The 16,105-nt window shown below is 37.3% G+C and overlaps 1 protein-coding gene across 1 annotated transcript in view; it reads right to left on the minus strand.

Moving 5' to 3' along the window:
- The window catches only part of LOC124644896 (proton-coupled amino acid transporter-like protein CG1139), a 38,013-nt gene that overhangs the window by 21,388 nt on the left and 520 nt on the right, over window positions 1–16,105 (minus strand). The window lies entirely within an intron of this gene.

Below are 16,105 nucleotides of genomic sequence, written 5' to 3' on the forward strand. Positions count from 1 at the left end.
TTCTACGTACATACGTGAATATGTGGCTATTTTATACTTTACAAATTTTCCATTACCGTTTATCAGACTAACGCATTACGCATACTTTAAGTTACACATTTAAATAGAATATATTTTGTACAAAAGAGGTAACGGATAATATATGTATATGTTTTATTTCAATATGTGACGTAACTATGTGAATACAGAGCCGTTTTAATTGTTATATTTTATCCTTATTGTGGGCAGCACGTGTTTAGTTCGTATGCGACAACCTAGCTCATTAACGCCCTTAGTCAATAATGTAATGAAAATATCAATGTGAGCAAAGGATTTAAGATCATTTGCTTGAATTTCAGGCGTTTTCAAAGTATAAGAAAATTGCTCGTATTGTGTGCAAAGTCCTAGTAGAAAACATAAGAGCGATGATTGAAAAAAATAATAATTTTATGAACATAATTGAATTTAGGCTAATTATTAAGTTTTTAATCGGTCTAATACCGGCCAAATATCTGATCGTTCATTTATACGACTAAAAGTTTGCAGTACATGCGAGTATCTACGCTTAGGAAGATGGTTAGGTAATAAAATATGTATACTTATTTTGAATCGTCACAATATTGTTTACAATATTTAGCATTGCATTTAATTGTTAAACAACAATTCCTTTTATAAGCCATAGACGCACGCACACAACTAATTGGATTTCCCTACGCCTGAGTATTTTTCATCTAGTAACTATATACGTCACTACTATGAGAAAGTACCCATGACTATACAACTATAGGAAAACGATTACAAACTATTGCGAAAAAAAACAGGCCAAGTGCGAGTCGGACCCGCGCATGAAGGATACCGTAGTGGTAGTTGCCATTATTATTACACGGTTGTTGTATGAGAGCACCCTGAAATATTTATTTAATTCTAGTTTTTAGTATTTGTTGTTATAGCGGCAACAAAAATACACCATCTGTGAAAATTTCAGCTCTCTAACTATCACGGTTCATGAGATTGAGACAGTCTGGTGACGGACGGACAGAGGAGTGAAAACAATAGTGTCCCGTTTTACCCTTTGGGTACGGAACCTTAAACATACTTCTAATGGTCAAGTAGGTGCTATTCTTCAATATATTTCCATCTCTCTATACCATTCTTAGATATTTTTTCATCAAAGACTCTTTGAGATGCTTCTCTGCAACGACTACTAGGAAAAAGTTATTCTATTTTATGGAAAATGAAGGAAATGTTCAGCTATTTTTGCATAGATACTCGATACTGCAAGGAGCAATCATTGCCACAGGTTACAGTTTTTTAAAGCAGGTAAGGAAAAATGTGGGCACCTCTATTTGTTCTATTCTGTAACGGTAGTTCCCCACAAGTTATTTTACTGCTGTTGTAACAATATTGTGGGCGGGTTCGGGTTTTCAAGAAAAGGAAATAATTGCTATCAATTGAACAATAGGTAGACTATATTTATTGACACAGCAGTGGGTTTGAAACATTCACCAGAAATACTGAACAGAATTAATCCTAACTTCATCTTTATTCCTACGAAATAAATCCTTAAATCTCTACAATTCTCACAAACTCCTGAATTATATGTAAATTAATCCGAGTACGTACAAAACAGTACTCGTACATTTTCACTGCTATCGCTAGTGTATCGATTATTTTGATTAAGTAATCTTTCGTTCAGCGGAAAACGTGAGCATACGTCAGTTGCGGCCGCTGGCTAGATTGCACATTGCACTATGAAACGTGTTGCAATTGTGCAAGCTCCAGCTAATGTTATCAAACTGATAAACTGGCGCCTTCAGCAGAAACCTGTCACTTACGTGCAAAAATAACTTCATTTGAAATGACACATCGTACTACCTTTGACTAAGACCGCTAGATATTTTTTCTCATGTTTCCGATAACATCCGCTGGGATCTACTTAAAGAACCAAATAAATATCCTACATGCCTAAGCTTCCCTAGGCTCTATCTAAATTGTTGGGGGGACTTATAGGCTGAATTAAGAATATCGGAAATTGAAAAACGTAGAACGTGTAAACTAATTCGCGGAACAGCCAAAAGATTAAATTCTAAAAAGCAAACAAACGTGGAAACAAACAAAACTAAGCCTCTTAACCATTCCAAGAATGAATACTGTTTGTTCAGCAAACTCAAAGCTATTCATTTATTCAATCTTAAAAGTTATCGTTTCTTAGTAAAATATAAGTCCATTGAATGTAGTAATTTGTTAACACAATGCTGAATGCGCGGCGGTGAGGGCTGGCTTTCTCACAATATGGTCGGTATTTATAAACTATGGCTGGAAGACTTAACACACGCGGTATTCCGCCGGTAACCGGTTCGCGGCGTATTATCTCATTACAGCATGTGCTTCACGTACACCGGTGCATTTGGATTTAGACATTTTGTATCGAACCACTAACTCACCTACTTGAATAATTCAATATCCCACTGAAAAGTATCGAACGTTGTGGTTCTAACACAATTTTAAGCAATGTTTTTGTTGAATTCTAGGCAGCCGCCACATTAAGAAATCTGTAATTCTAGCCTCACAGTATTATATTTGATCAACCGAAGTATTAGGATTTTTTGCTGTAACACAATAGTTTCAATACAAATGCAAACAAGTGCGTAATTTAATTAAACAGGAATCGTATTGTATCCTATTACGGCTTGAGGTTCCGAGTCACTGGTATTTTATACTTAATTATTCATAGACAAAATAAACAGTGTCAAAAAAAGTAAAATGGCTACTAAGTATTCAGATCAAACTATTGCTCTTCTCCGCATGAAAAGGAGGCTTTTGTTTCACTTTTTGGAACACTCACGTAGGTATCTAAATGGGCCAATGTTTTTGTTGTTAACCATCCTATTACGTCTATCTAATACATTGTTTACCTAAAATAAAAGTATTTTAGTCTCTGGTTTTATCCTCTTAAATACTAATGAGAAAGAAACTAAATATCTTAGTAAACAAGTCAAAAGCTTTTATCTAGATAATAACAGACTACGTCTTGTTTTCTAAGTCTAGGTTTCAAAGAATACTCTACTTCCTAATTATCTCGGTTGACGTAATTTTTTTCTAAGAAACACTTAAGGTTTGTTACACCACCTTGGGACATATACACGTACTAGGTATATTTACTCTACTGTACAGTTTCATATTTGAAATATGTGTTATGAAATAAATAAATGACTTCTTTTCACATCATCAACTGACCAGACTTTTCCCAACTATGTTGGGGTCGGCTACCAGTGTAAACAGATGCAGCTGAGTACCAGTGTTTTACAAGGAGCGACTGCCTAATCTATAATCGGCTAATCTAAGTTTCGCAAGCTATCTACTACTATCTACATCCGATTGTTATCAAAATGTCACGTTTCTAAAAATAAAATTTCCCAGTAAACGGATGTAATTGACGGAATTTTTCTGATGTGTGCTGTCTATTCCGTAATCGGAACATGACTAATAATATCTCCTAAACTGGTTATAACTATCTCTTATCGATATCCGAAACAATCTTGAAAGTGATTTCCGCGTTTTAACGATAACTTATCAGTGTTCACGCTTCGATATGAAAGAATGTATCTATCGGTAACGTCTGTATTTTGCGTCACCACGTATTAGTGACGTTGACTTATAAACAACAATACAATTGAACATTGATAAGTATTGTTAAATTATTTTATTGCATACTAAGCGATTACTCGCGGTTTCACCTGCATCCCTTGGGATCTGCTACTGCCTGTACCGCGATAAAATATAGCCTATGTTACGTGGAAAGAGTGTAGCTTGCCAGTGAAAGATTTTTTCAAATCAGTTCAGTAGTTTTTGAGTTTAACCACTACAAACAAAAAAACAAAAGAAAATATTTTTTTTTTTTTTTATTACATTGGTATAAAGCATAGATTATCTGATTATCTTTGGAAGGTACAGTATGACTAACTACCAAAGGTTTTCGGTAAGTATAAAGTATAAAGCATGGTTCGTATCAGGAAAAACCTCATCATAACAATGTTTGATAAGATATTTTTCAGACTATTCCAAGACATTGATCATGACTTGAAGTAGTGTTTATTTATTTATTTTTTTTTTATTATTTTTTTATTAGGTTCACCAACGAATGTTTACACTAATGCATGAGTACTTATAACTATTAATAAACAGAATAGAGTGCAACACTCACTTATAGGTAAACACCACAAACACAATATTAATATCTCTAGTCATTTATTATAGTATTTATTATTATTATAGTATTTAGTATTTATTATAGTATTGTTTATTCATGTCACAATTTCAATATATCGACTTGTGGCAACACCCGAGATCAAAGGACGCACATGCATTGGTCGCATAAAGGTGTGCACTCTAATCAAGCGCATCGGTTGTTTGCCTCGCCGCCTGCTCCCGCGCACACCCCGGACGTCGCATGCGCCGCGAACCCGCTATCGCTCGGTCGCAGTCGCCAGTGCCTAGCTAACTCCGACGGCGAATGCACGCTCAATTTTACTTGCGCAAATCCGCTACCATTTCTCATATTTCCTTAGTTTCGCGTTTCTTCTTCTATTTGTATCTGCTTCTACTATCATCTTTCGAATACTTACTGTCTTCGCTATCCGCCTGTGCTATTTGTGACTGTAAAGCTTGTGACTGTGGGATATAATAAACGTTTGAAAAATCAACGGTTTCTTCATCATTTAAATCGCCCACAAGTGGTGACCCCGACGTGACGGATACTGCATCGCCATTGTCTGGGTCACATCCCAGAGAATCTGATTCTGAGGCCAACCTGGAGACAGAAAAGAGGACTCGAAGTGGACGACGTGTCCATTTTCCAGATTTTTATCGCCCGCAGTAGCGGTCTCAGCGGGGGAGTACTGTGGCAACACCCGAGATCAAAGGACGCACATGCATTGGTCGCATAAAGGTGTGCACTCTAATCAAGCGCATCGGTTGTTTGCCTCGCCGCCTGCTCCCGCGCACACCCCGGACGTCGCATGCGCCGCGAACCCGCTATCGCTCGGTCGCAGTCGCCAGTGCCTAGCTAACTCCGACGGCGAATGCACGCTCAATTTTACTTGCGCAAATCCGCTACCATTTCTCATATTTCCTTAGTTTCGCGTTTCTTCTTCTATTTGTATCTGCTTCTACTATCATCTTTCGAATACTTACTGTCTTCGCTATCCGCCTGTGCTATTTGTGACTGTAAAGCTTGTGACTGTGGGATATAATAAACGTTTGAAAAATCAACGGTTTCTTCATCATTTAAATCGCCCACAGACTTCTATAGAAACACAGATTTGATAGAACTTTGCTTGCTTTGATAGAAAATGCCTTCGAAACATGAAGTGATTTCGGAATTGGTATTTCCTGAATGCCATTGAAATATAAGACAAGAGCTATTGGTCAAAGCCTTAGTTCCTGTCAGTTGTGAATTGAACTTCAGTCAACAATGGCTTGCTTGAGAATTGTCGACAAACGGCTAGGATCAGCTTTCGCAATGCAATCACAGAACCTATAGGATATATATACCTACCTCTCTATGTTAGAATGACGTTAGGTAAGTTTCACTAGAACATGAGTATGATAAAGCTAATTATCTTCTAAGAATTAGAATAAAATACGTATTCACTACTGTTTTTTTTTTCTGTCGAGGCCACAAAAGTCGCGATTTTCATGTCTATTCCCCATCAGGCAGGACGTAATTTCATCAAACCACGCCCAACCATGACACACGCCGTAGGAGTGGTTATTTATACATTGCTATCGAAATAATTAATATAAGCCACGGAAAATACCTAGTCAATAACTTTCGCGCTAGCCCAAACTTGTTTTTGTAGACAATGTTTTTATTTTCGCTGCTTTTCCGGCGTCACGTGATTTATTTTCCTATTCGTAAAGTTACCCAAGATTATCTAGAGGTAATAATATGTTATTTTAAGCAGTATACTTTACGGACTTTGATACATTCTAACTTGATTAAAGTCCAGGTTTTTGCCGGAGTCGCGGGCAATACAAAAGAGTGACGTAGCAACAAAATCTATTTAAATAAATTACCTGCATTTGTGCTATAAAAAATGTTTGATTACACAGCTCGAAGAAAAGACGCAATTTATTTGAGTCACGTCATGTTAACTATAAGTTATTCACTTGCAGATTTAGAGTTCATTGACCTGCGATTTTCCCTGGAAATAGCCACGGCGAGCGTAACTATCGATGTTATGGCAAAGTAGACGCATTTCGCGGTCTCACTCGCATCTTGAGAAAACTATGATTCCACTTATACAGGTATATTGGATTCAAATTATTTTAAACATCCTCTATATTTAATTGAAATTGGCGGTTTTACTGGAAAAGCTCTACAAAAAGAGAGACATTCGGTTTAAGATCATTTAAATAAGTATTACTTAGCTCAAAATCATGACAACATTACATCTTGGCCATATGGAAGAGAAGTTCAAAAGTTTTTTTATCGATAGAAAATACCAATATCTTTCCAAATAAGTACCTAAGTAAGTGTGCAATATATTGAATGTTAGGTAACATTGAGAGGAAGTACAACTCATACCGATGGATGTCGATAGAGTATCAAGTACCGCCGTACGTTCTAGGATTTATAATAGCACTGCATATCTGCGCAGCTTCCGTACTACACTTTCTCTGTCAATGTAGAAATAAACTGGACTCATATATATTGTATGTTTGTTTGTTTATTTATAACTGCGATTTTTTTTAACAGGCTAGTTGCAATAACAGCAGATATTCTTGTAAATGCATCATCATCTGCCCAGCCTTTTCTTTGTGGTTTGTTTACAAGGAGCGACTGCCTGTTTGTCCTCCTCAACCCATTTACCCGGGCAACCTAATAACCCTAGGTAAGACTGGTTATCAGACTTACTGGCTTCTGACTACCCGTAACGACTTCATAAGATGTTCAAATGACAGCCGGGACATACAGTTTATCGTGCCCTCCTAAACACGGGTCAAAGGTTGGATTAAAATTAGTCAAGAAACGGGCTTTATTTCAAAAAGTAAGGTTCAAAAGTGCATATTATATTGTCTGCACTAAACTATGGTAAGAGACATTTTTCTAGCCAAAGGAGGCGAGTGCAACGGCTAATAACAAACCGTAGTTTCAAGGACAATTTGCCTTATCTTATCAAGGCATGGTGCGAGCTCATGGTAATCGATGGCTTGTAAACGCTAACGCTCGGATTTTTACATGAATTACAATACCATGTGAATTAAGTGAACTAGGAAATTTTTCATCCTTTAGACAGCTAAAGCATGTGACCATTATTTTCAGAAGCAATCAAAGTATTCGCTTATATTCTCTTAGTCATTTTGTTTAATTTTTCAGTAACATAGAATAATTTAGTTCATATATAGCAAATTCAAATTCGTTCAGTAGTTTCATTTACAAACAAACAAAGGGTGTTTCTTCTTTATTAAATTAATATAGAAGTAATATTTCAGGTTGAGTTAACCACATAAAATGGCAAGTCTATAAACATGCAAAGGTCCGTGACAGTCGCGTACGCATTTTAATGTTAGCAATATACTGATATTAAATTCCCGATCAGACATGTGAAAATGCCACCTTCATATGGTGTTATTACATATTCTAAAGGTGCGCTGTATAATTGAGTATTTTATAAACATAAAGAGAAGTTATTGGGAATTTAGAATCATTTAGTATATTTGGTTTGGGCTCATAAATCAGTATGAAGATGAATGGTAGTGCGCACATTACAAAGATCAGGTCAGCCGTGATCAAAGCGACTAAATACTTTGAATGGAATCAGGATTTTCTATAAAAATAATGTTTGGCCACTATCGAGTCAATTGTCAGGCTAGCCTACTGTTAAGTCTGCAGTATGCAGATATCTTACCTACTCTTTAATTTTTAGGAGCAGACAAAATGGCAATCAATATGTTTGTGTGGTTTGCTTGCCAATAATATTCTTTCTACCAAAATAGGGCAGATGAAACGGAACGCATTCGTTATGACTGTCGGGTAAGTAAGGCCGAAAGTTTTGGGTCAAGGATAATTTCGAGAGTGGCAATCGAAAGCATGCGAAAGCAGATATTAATGATACACTAGTGATGAGTAACTTTGATGTTATAACAATAGATATAAGTAGGAAGGACGAATATTGTTCTACGTGAAATAGAAGACTTCTTAAGGGAGTTATTTCAAGCATTTTTTCCTAAGGTTTCCGTAACCAAGTTTATCGTGTTTAAAACAATATCGAAAGCAAAAGAATTGCCTAAAATTTTGAAAGGTAAAAAAAATCTTACAAAAATACTAAAGGACTACGTAAGTTGTTCCAGATTTTTCTACTTATTTCTAACTTTGTTTACTGCCTAACTATGGTAAATTTTCCTTTTGTCCAACTGTTTATCGTTGTGTAACGAGAGCGTGCGGGGACGCGTGTTTCTGAGATTACAATTTCACGGCAAGCAAACACTAGCACTGGAGAAGTACGCCGGTTATTGCAATTCACAGTAAAATAGGTATTTACTGATAGACCTAGTAAACATTTAATTGGTGAATATTTCAGTAATAAACAATTTCACGGAAAATATTTTAATCAGAAAGTATTTTTAAGATATTTAGGGATTGTTCACACCAAACGTATTGTCCGCCGCTGACTGTGAGTATACTCACAGTCGGCCTCAGTGTGAACGTCGACTCAATCTGCAGTACGCGTACTCACCAAGCCGACAATAGGCTATAGCGTACGATGCGCTACATGTGTGAACAAAAGAATACGCTCGTGTAGGTTCACACTAGATGCGTACGCTGAGCGGCCGACTATTCTACACATAAAAGAGCTCAGTATTTGAAGTTGCTCGTAGTATTTTATAAACGATCTCTGAGATCACTCGTGGTTCCCATACGATAAAACTAGTGTATTTTTTAAAAAAATCGGACGTTTACTGATATTTCAATTAAATGATGCGCATTCAGATAGTTGCCATTTGCGAAGCTCTAGAGGAAGACGAAAATAATAAAAAGAAGAGATTGTGGGTACATCCCTTAAATTTGAAGAGATGTTTTCTTGGTCAATTTCATACTTTATATTTCGAATATAGACTTTATCCAAATAAGTTCAAGAAATATTTTCGTATGACAGTAAAAACATTCGATGAATTACTATCTTTAATACGTATAAGTTTATATAAAAGGGACACTAATTATCGACGTGCTATTCAGCCAGAAGAAAGATTGACAATTACTTTAAGGTAAGAGGAAAACAACTTGTACTGTAATCAACACTTATTTATTATAATCAAATCAAACACGTTTAAACAATTGCGAAAAGAACAATGTCAGACGTCCATAGTAACTTAGGCTCAATAAAAATATTTCATGTACAGTGAAAATTCTTACAGTTTCTTGTGTAGTTTCCCGCTGATCCCCCCAAAGGATTGTTCCCCCCAAAAAATCCCCCGTGGGCAGAAAATACCCCCAAATTTGGGGGGAATCCCCCCAATCTGGCATCACTGCGCGGCGGTGCGGACGCGGCGGAGCGGCGGTGCGTACGCGGCGGAGCGGCGCTATTCGGCAACTGCGTCCGCGTAGCCAATCCGCGTCCGCCGTGCATAGTCGCGTAGTAAAATAATCGGCTACTGAGAGTCAGCTACAACAGACGACGTAACAGCGTATAGTCGGTTCGGTGTGAACGACAATTTCAATATATATGGAAAAGCAATAAACTGCGTAACGCGCGCTCACAGTCAGCGGCGGACAATACGTTTGGTGTGAACGATGCCTTATTGAGAAACGTAATACATTTTTAATTGGTGAATTTTTCAGTATTAAAACCATTTCACTGAAAATATTGTTTCACAGAACGTAGGTGTGTTACGTGTAGCGCTGTACAAGATTGAAATGTAAAATAGAAAGCAAAAAACTCGGGTCACTCGTATTTTTCTTCAATTTGCAATTGATGTAAACAAAAACATTTCAGTTTTTTTATTGTTTACGTCTTAGCGGTGGGCGGGTGATGCATTTCAGACTAGAACTTGAGATATGCTAAAACATAACTATGAATTTTGCACTCTAATTATAATCGCATAGAGTCGCAATTCGTTTCGCCAGCTCTCAGTTTGGATGTGTATTAGTAATGGATATTAGCGGTTAGCGTGTATTTGTCTAACTGCAGGCACTCGCCTACGTCGAGCGCTATGCGTCTGCGCCGCTGTGTCGCGGTCTCGCCGTGCAAGCCGGTTTTAGTTTCAACCTTTGTGTAAACCGTTTAGAACTAAAACTATACTGTATCTTTTTATAGCTTGAGTATTTGGAAGGTAAAAACCGAAAAATAGCGAAGAAATGGACATAGACTTTATAACATTAGATATGGCATCATAAGCCTACTTAGACCAATTTTTGGCAAGATTGCACTCGCTACAAATAAAATTAGAAAGTCATAATGATGAATAGATGGTCAGTTTTCTAAACAAACTTAAGCTATCCTTAGCTTGTTATATTACTGGCAAAGTAACCTCGAGCAGTTGTGTGCGACCTCATTAGTATTTCAAGTGCAGTTAAAACAATGGTATGTGAAAGCCGCGTAGGTAATCCGCACCTCCAGCCACCCACCAAGTCAGACCCACGGATAGAATTCATGATGCGAAACTATAAATCATTCCGTTTATTTATTTGGCACTTCTACAAGACTCTTAAGACTTCGGTAACGGTATTGCAACTGTCCATAATGTCTGTCACTTGAAGCCAAGCACGGGTCACGTGTGTAAGCCCTAACTTGTCACCACAATCCGATGCCAGATTACTAAAATTGTCACCGAAAATAGAAATCTAAAATGTTATTCCATTACGCTGAAAGCGAGCGGCTAATCTGCTTTCATCGAGCAGTCAAATATTTTAGCTAATTGGATTTGGAGTTCAAACATGAACTAGTAAAATGATTTGCAGAATTTCAAAGAGATTAAGGTCAGTGCAACGTGAAGCGCGGGCACATCACCTCTGTGCCCCTGTGGCACTCGGCAGAACATCGAAATATAAACCTGAATTGACCTTCACTGCAAATCGCGAATTTACACTCTATTCCTTTCAAAATAAAGTCCACTTTTCCCGGCGCGTGCGATCTAACCATTTACAATTGTATTGGTATCTTTCTCTGAATCAAAAGTTTGCAGTGCGCTTAGTATTTATTTTTGTACAAGTCAAAATTGTTGTTTATTTTTTGCTCAGGGAGATTGTTTGAATATTTTTGGTTGACTGCCTTTTGTATATTTTTTAACACGCACGAAAGTCTGTTATCATCACTGTTAAACCAAAAAGGCAGCGTATTGACAAAAAATGTAGCGACTACCATGCTGTAGTTGAAAGAGAAAAAAAAAACAAACAGTTGGAACAAAAGCGGCGTTATTGCCACCTACTAAGAATCTATAACAGGTAGATACCTGACATGGAATACAAAAGCATCGGATTCGGCGAGCGGCTGCAGCACAAACTGCGGGCGCCGAGCGACACGTACCGAGCTACACGCTTCTATCTTTCCGTTTAGACTTCACCGCCGAACCTCGCCGGTTCGCATCAATGACCTTGATTATTTGTTTATAAACCATTCATAACACTCTTCAGACGCTCTACCCATTGAGATTTTTTATTACCAACATAGGGTGAGCGCACAAAAAATCAGGTTTTGAATATTAGTCAATGATGTATTATGTAGTTCTGAATGGCGCGGACAACAAGCTGGAGCGGTTTGTAAAGAAGTATAGAACCCTTTGAGTGTGTAGAAGGGGAGAGCGACTCGCGAACGGTATTCGGCTTGCGAGCGGCGCGGGGCAGGGCAGGTGTCGGCGACGGGGGGGCGAGGAGACTCTAGAAATTTCCATTGCCCAAGCGCCGTTGTTATAACGTCTACATACACGAACCGAGCGAAAACGCTAGAGAGAGACGCACAATCCCCGCTCTGCTCACCGTCTACACGCGTTTAATGTCCAGATAATCGAAGCTGACTTATGGGTTTCTCTGAGTGCGTTAACGATAAACTTTACGAGCGTTACTTGTGGAATTATCGCCTCTTTATTTAGAATGTTACTTAAACGGAATATAAAGCTGACTTGTGAGGATGCGCAGGTGTGTGCACACAGACTTAGCAAATACTTGAGGAAAAGTGAAAATTAATCACTTAATATATTTTTTTAGGATCAATAAAAATACTGTGGGTTGATTAAGTGATAAAAGTGAAGAGATGAAGCATTCCGCGGACGCGACCGCCTTCTCTACACTCGTGCCACCAATTTGGAGGCCACACCGCCGCCGCCGATGCGTGCGCGCAACTTTCGGCTCCACGCTTCAGTAATACTGGGGCCAGGCTTGTCGGGGTTATTCGCTATAGACTTAGGGTATAGGCCTACCGCTGAAATCAATCTCAACTCTAACATAACGCGCTAAGATCGGTTTCACCTTGAACGTGGCACGTTAGACAAACTAAGACAAACTTATTTTCTGTCCTTGTCTAAAAGGCATCCCGTTTTTGGTTATTTTCCATTGGACGGAAAAGGAGACGGTAACGCTGCCGTTTCTATTTCTAGATTAATCTGATCGCGTTAGGAGTTAGTTACATGTTAGTAGGCACAACTAGTAAATTGCGGATTTAATTTCATCATTTTATGGAACCATAACTGTCGGTATGTATGTGCTTTAATAGTTTATATTAATAGTACCGAACAAGGAAATAGAGTGAGGAAAAATTGGTTATTAGTGTACATGATGGTCGTGTCGATTGTACATAGTTTTTCCTCTGAAGCGTTCAGTATAACTCACGCGCAGAACGAGTGTCCACTTGCGGATCGAGTAGACAATGCGCAATGATCACCCGATACTGTTGATGAATAAAGACTCAACAATTGCTATAACATTACTGTTTGTCAAATGATCAAGTATGCGCGTTTCACCGATATCTGTTCGGTAGAATTCCAAAGATGACGGTCATTGCAAATCTATAGTAGGTAACTACTATGTTATTAGTTATTACAGTGTCCCGTTAGGAACCGCAGCTAGAACCAATTATATCAGACTCATTATTCAAGAAGATTGTTTTTGCTGGCAAGTTCAGAAAACAATGGGAAGTATTGATTGCAGACTCTCGAGATCTTGCTTACTAAGAAGTTAATTAACTAAGTTGTCCAGACATTATTTATTTATTTATTTAATAGACCCGGTAATAAAACCTATAAACCAAGTTATATCAAACGCAATGGTCTGAAAACCCCCTGAAAGCCTTGAACATTTAAAGAAGAAACTATGAGAAGTATTGTTTTGAAAGCGAAGTAAAGCACAATACATACAGAGATACATAGTCTAGATTTAACTAAAGTCTTAGAACAAATTGATTCAACCATGAACCCTTTGAAAACCACTGAAAAATCGTGACTCCGAATTTAAAATTCACTCCAATGAAATTGCGCGCGATCAGAACCAATCCGTACAAATATTTGAATTTCGAAAACATTCGAATGTTTTTTAAATGCAGTCAGTATTTTTTTATTTTGTTAAAGAGTATCTGTAAAAAGAGTATGTACCTATAATAAAGTTAAAAGACTGTTTATTGTTTCTTAAGTGGCAGTGTAAAAGTATCTTAAGTATCTAAAACCTTCTCCGCCTCATTTTGCGTGTAAGCAAAGATAACACGTGGCGCCGGCGATCAATCAAATTCTCTACGCATAGACGCGGGTTTTTCAACATAAGTTTACCCAATATTTTCCATCATCACCTGACAATGACTAACACGACCAAGAAACTAATATTCCTGTTTGTCAATTCTTTACTTAGGTACTTATTTGTGCAAACGGCCCTGTTCATATGCAACCCCTTTTTTAAATAATTAATTCAATCAGTTAGGGTTTCGACAATTACTAACTTTAGGGTTCAACTTCCTACCATGCCTTATTTGAACATAAAATCACAGTTTTGCTAGCTCAAAATGGCACGTCATAGTTTTATTTAAAACCAGGAAATAATGATAGTTTTGGCTGCAGTGTGAAGCGGCTGAAATAATTTAGTAACCGGTAGTTAGAAGTACTGGCAAACATGCGATCTATCATCTCAAGAACATTGTGTGATAGTCACACGTAATCTAAGATATTTAACAAAGAAATTAGGCACTGCTTTAATGTTATAAGCATTGTTTCAGTTTATAAAACTTCAATGATCAAAAATCTTAGTATCTTTTTTCAGGCAAATTCGATCTAGAAATGTCATTTTGACTGTATTACGTATTCATTTTCAACAAGAAAAACCGCTACACATAAATGTGCCTAAACTATTGTTAATAATAATGTTTCTGTATCACTTAGCACATTTAACTCCAAAACCGACGGACATGACGTGGTAAAATCACCTCAGAGGTAACAAATAGCTCAAATGAATTCAGTCTACAGTCTTCAGTAATGTATTCGTCTATTTTGCATACAAAAAATTAACACGATGCGACGTCTTATGGCTCGTGACGTATTATCGCACGTTATAAAAACTTTTAAAACGACTCAAACCACTTTTAACACTAACAAGACCAAACCGAGAAGGCTTATAATTTAATTAGACCAAAGTTTTATCACAAAAACTCAGCTTCTGGGCTTCTGAATTACACGTGACTTGGAATAACAAAAAATCACAGTTCAATCTCATTTTAATATTTATTTATGAACTGTTTTTTCGTGACTCGGATCATTTTCAAAAATTTATGCAGACTGATGTGGTCACTTGTCAAGAGCCTAATGCATTTTGCAAGAATGAATCTGAGAAACTTTATAATGAACGCCATTATGAAAATTGCCTTCAGCGGAACATGTTATGACAGTAGCCTCCATTTAGTTTCTCACCGCTGAAGTCTGTTGTGGTTTACATAAACTAGATAATTCCATTGTCTTTGTTCTCGTTAAGTTTAAGACTGATATCATTTGTGATGTTTAAATAGGCACTTAATGTGTAACTGTTTAGCATCTTGACGCGGCTATTTTCGTCGATCGATGCAAAAGTAAGTATACTTATAGTTTGTTTACTATCTTCTATTTATGTGAAAGTTAGAAAGAAAGAAAACATTTCAAGGCCTCCGGCGATTTAGTTTTAATGCCAAATCGTTTTTTGGCTCCTCCGTTTAGTTGCCTTTCACGCAATATCATTGCCAGCTAGCTGTAAGCAGTGGCTTTACTGAGATTTTCATATAGACTGGTAAATTATGAGGTTATTGTATCCATCTTGGACATTTATCAATTTAATTTCAGAATTATCTACTATTCTTATACTACTATTATTAAGTTAACAATAAAATTTGAGATAGCCAGTAAATAAGTATATATGTAGTAAGTATTCAAGATACAACTTTTATCCTATTTTTGAGCACACCGAGTACCAAATGCCGTTTTCAAAAGAACCGTCAAATTCTTAAGGCTCCAACCAAAACGTTTGGAACCTTAAATATGAATCTATGATGAATGAAACTCTTATGAATGGCGTTGCATGTTGCATGACCTATAAACTTCAGAGCCCAGCATGTATGGTAGACAAATACATGCAAATCCTCCAAAACCTTATGATATTACTATTTTAAGTTTTAACCAACGGAAGATAAGGAAAGTGCCCTTTGCATGTATCTATCATCTTTTCATTCAAGTACTGATTTCACCAATTACTTGTTATGTAAACACTAATTTTAATTAGGTACAATAAATATAATTATGATTATATAATAAATGTTGCAAGTGTCACGGCTGCGTCTGAAATCGGTACTGGAATGAACGCACAGCTTCGAACACAATTCTGAGAACGGCTCATAGGATTCGGTCAGAAAGCAATTATTCCGCTGCATTCCGGCCGTTTCACAACGTCCACGAAATTTCGCCTCACTTCAGTGACCGTACGGTTCCGTAGCTCAACATGTAAATATGACAAACAGATTTTATGGAGTTGTTTTATGAGTTTCCAAGTTTAACGAGCTAAATAGAAATTGGACAGCGATTTTCTCCAATGGTTTCTAAACAAGCCCGTGTTAATCGTTCGGCCTGAGAGTGGAGGAATGGTCGCAAAGCAAGTATCAAATACAAATCCAGGGGAATATCGGAACAG

The sequence above is a fragment of the Helicoverpa zea genome, chromosome 31 (genome assembly GCF_022581195.2).
Source record: "Helicoverpa zea isolate HzStark_Cry1AcR chromosome 31, ilHelZeax1.1, whole genome shotgun sequence".
In the NCBI taxonomy this organism is placed as follows: domain Eukaryota; kingdom Metazoa; phylum Arthropoda; class Insecta; order Lepidoptera; family Noctuidae; genus Helicoverpa; species Helicoverpa zea.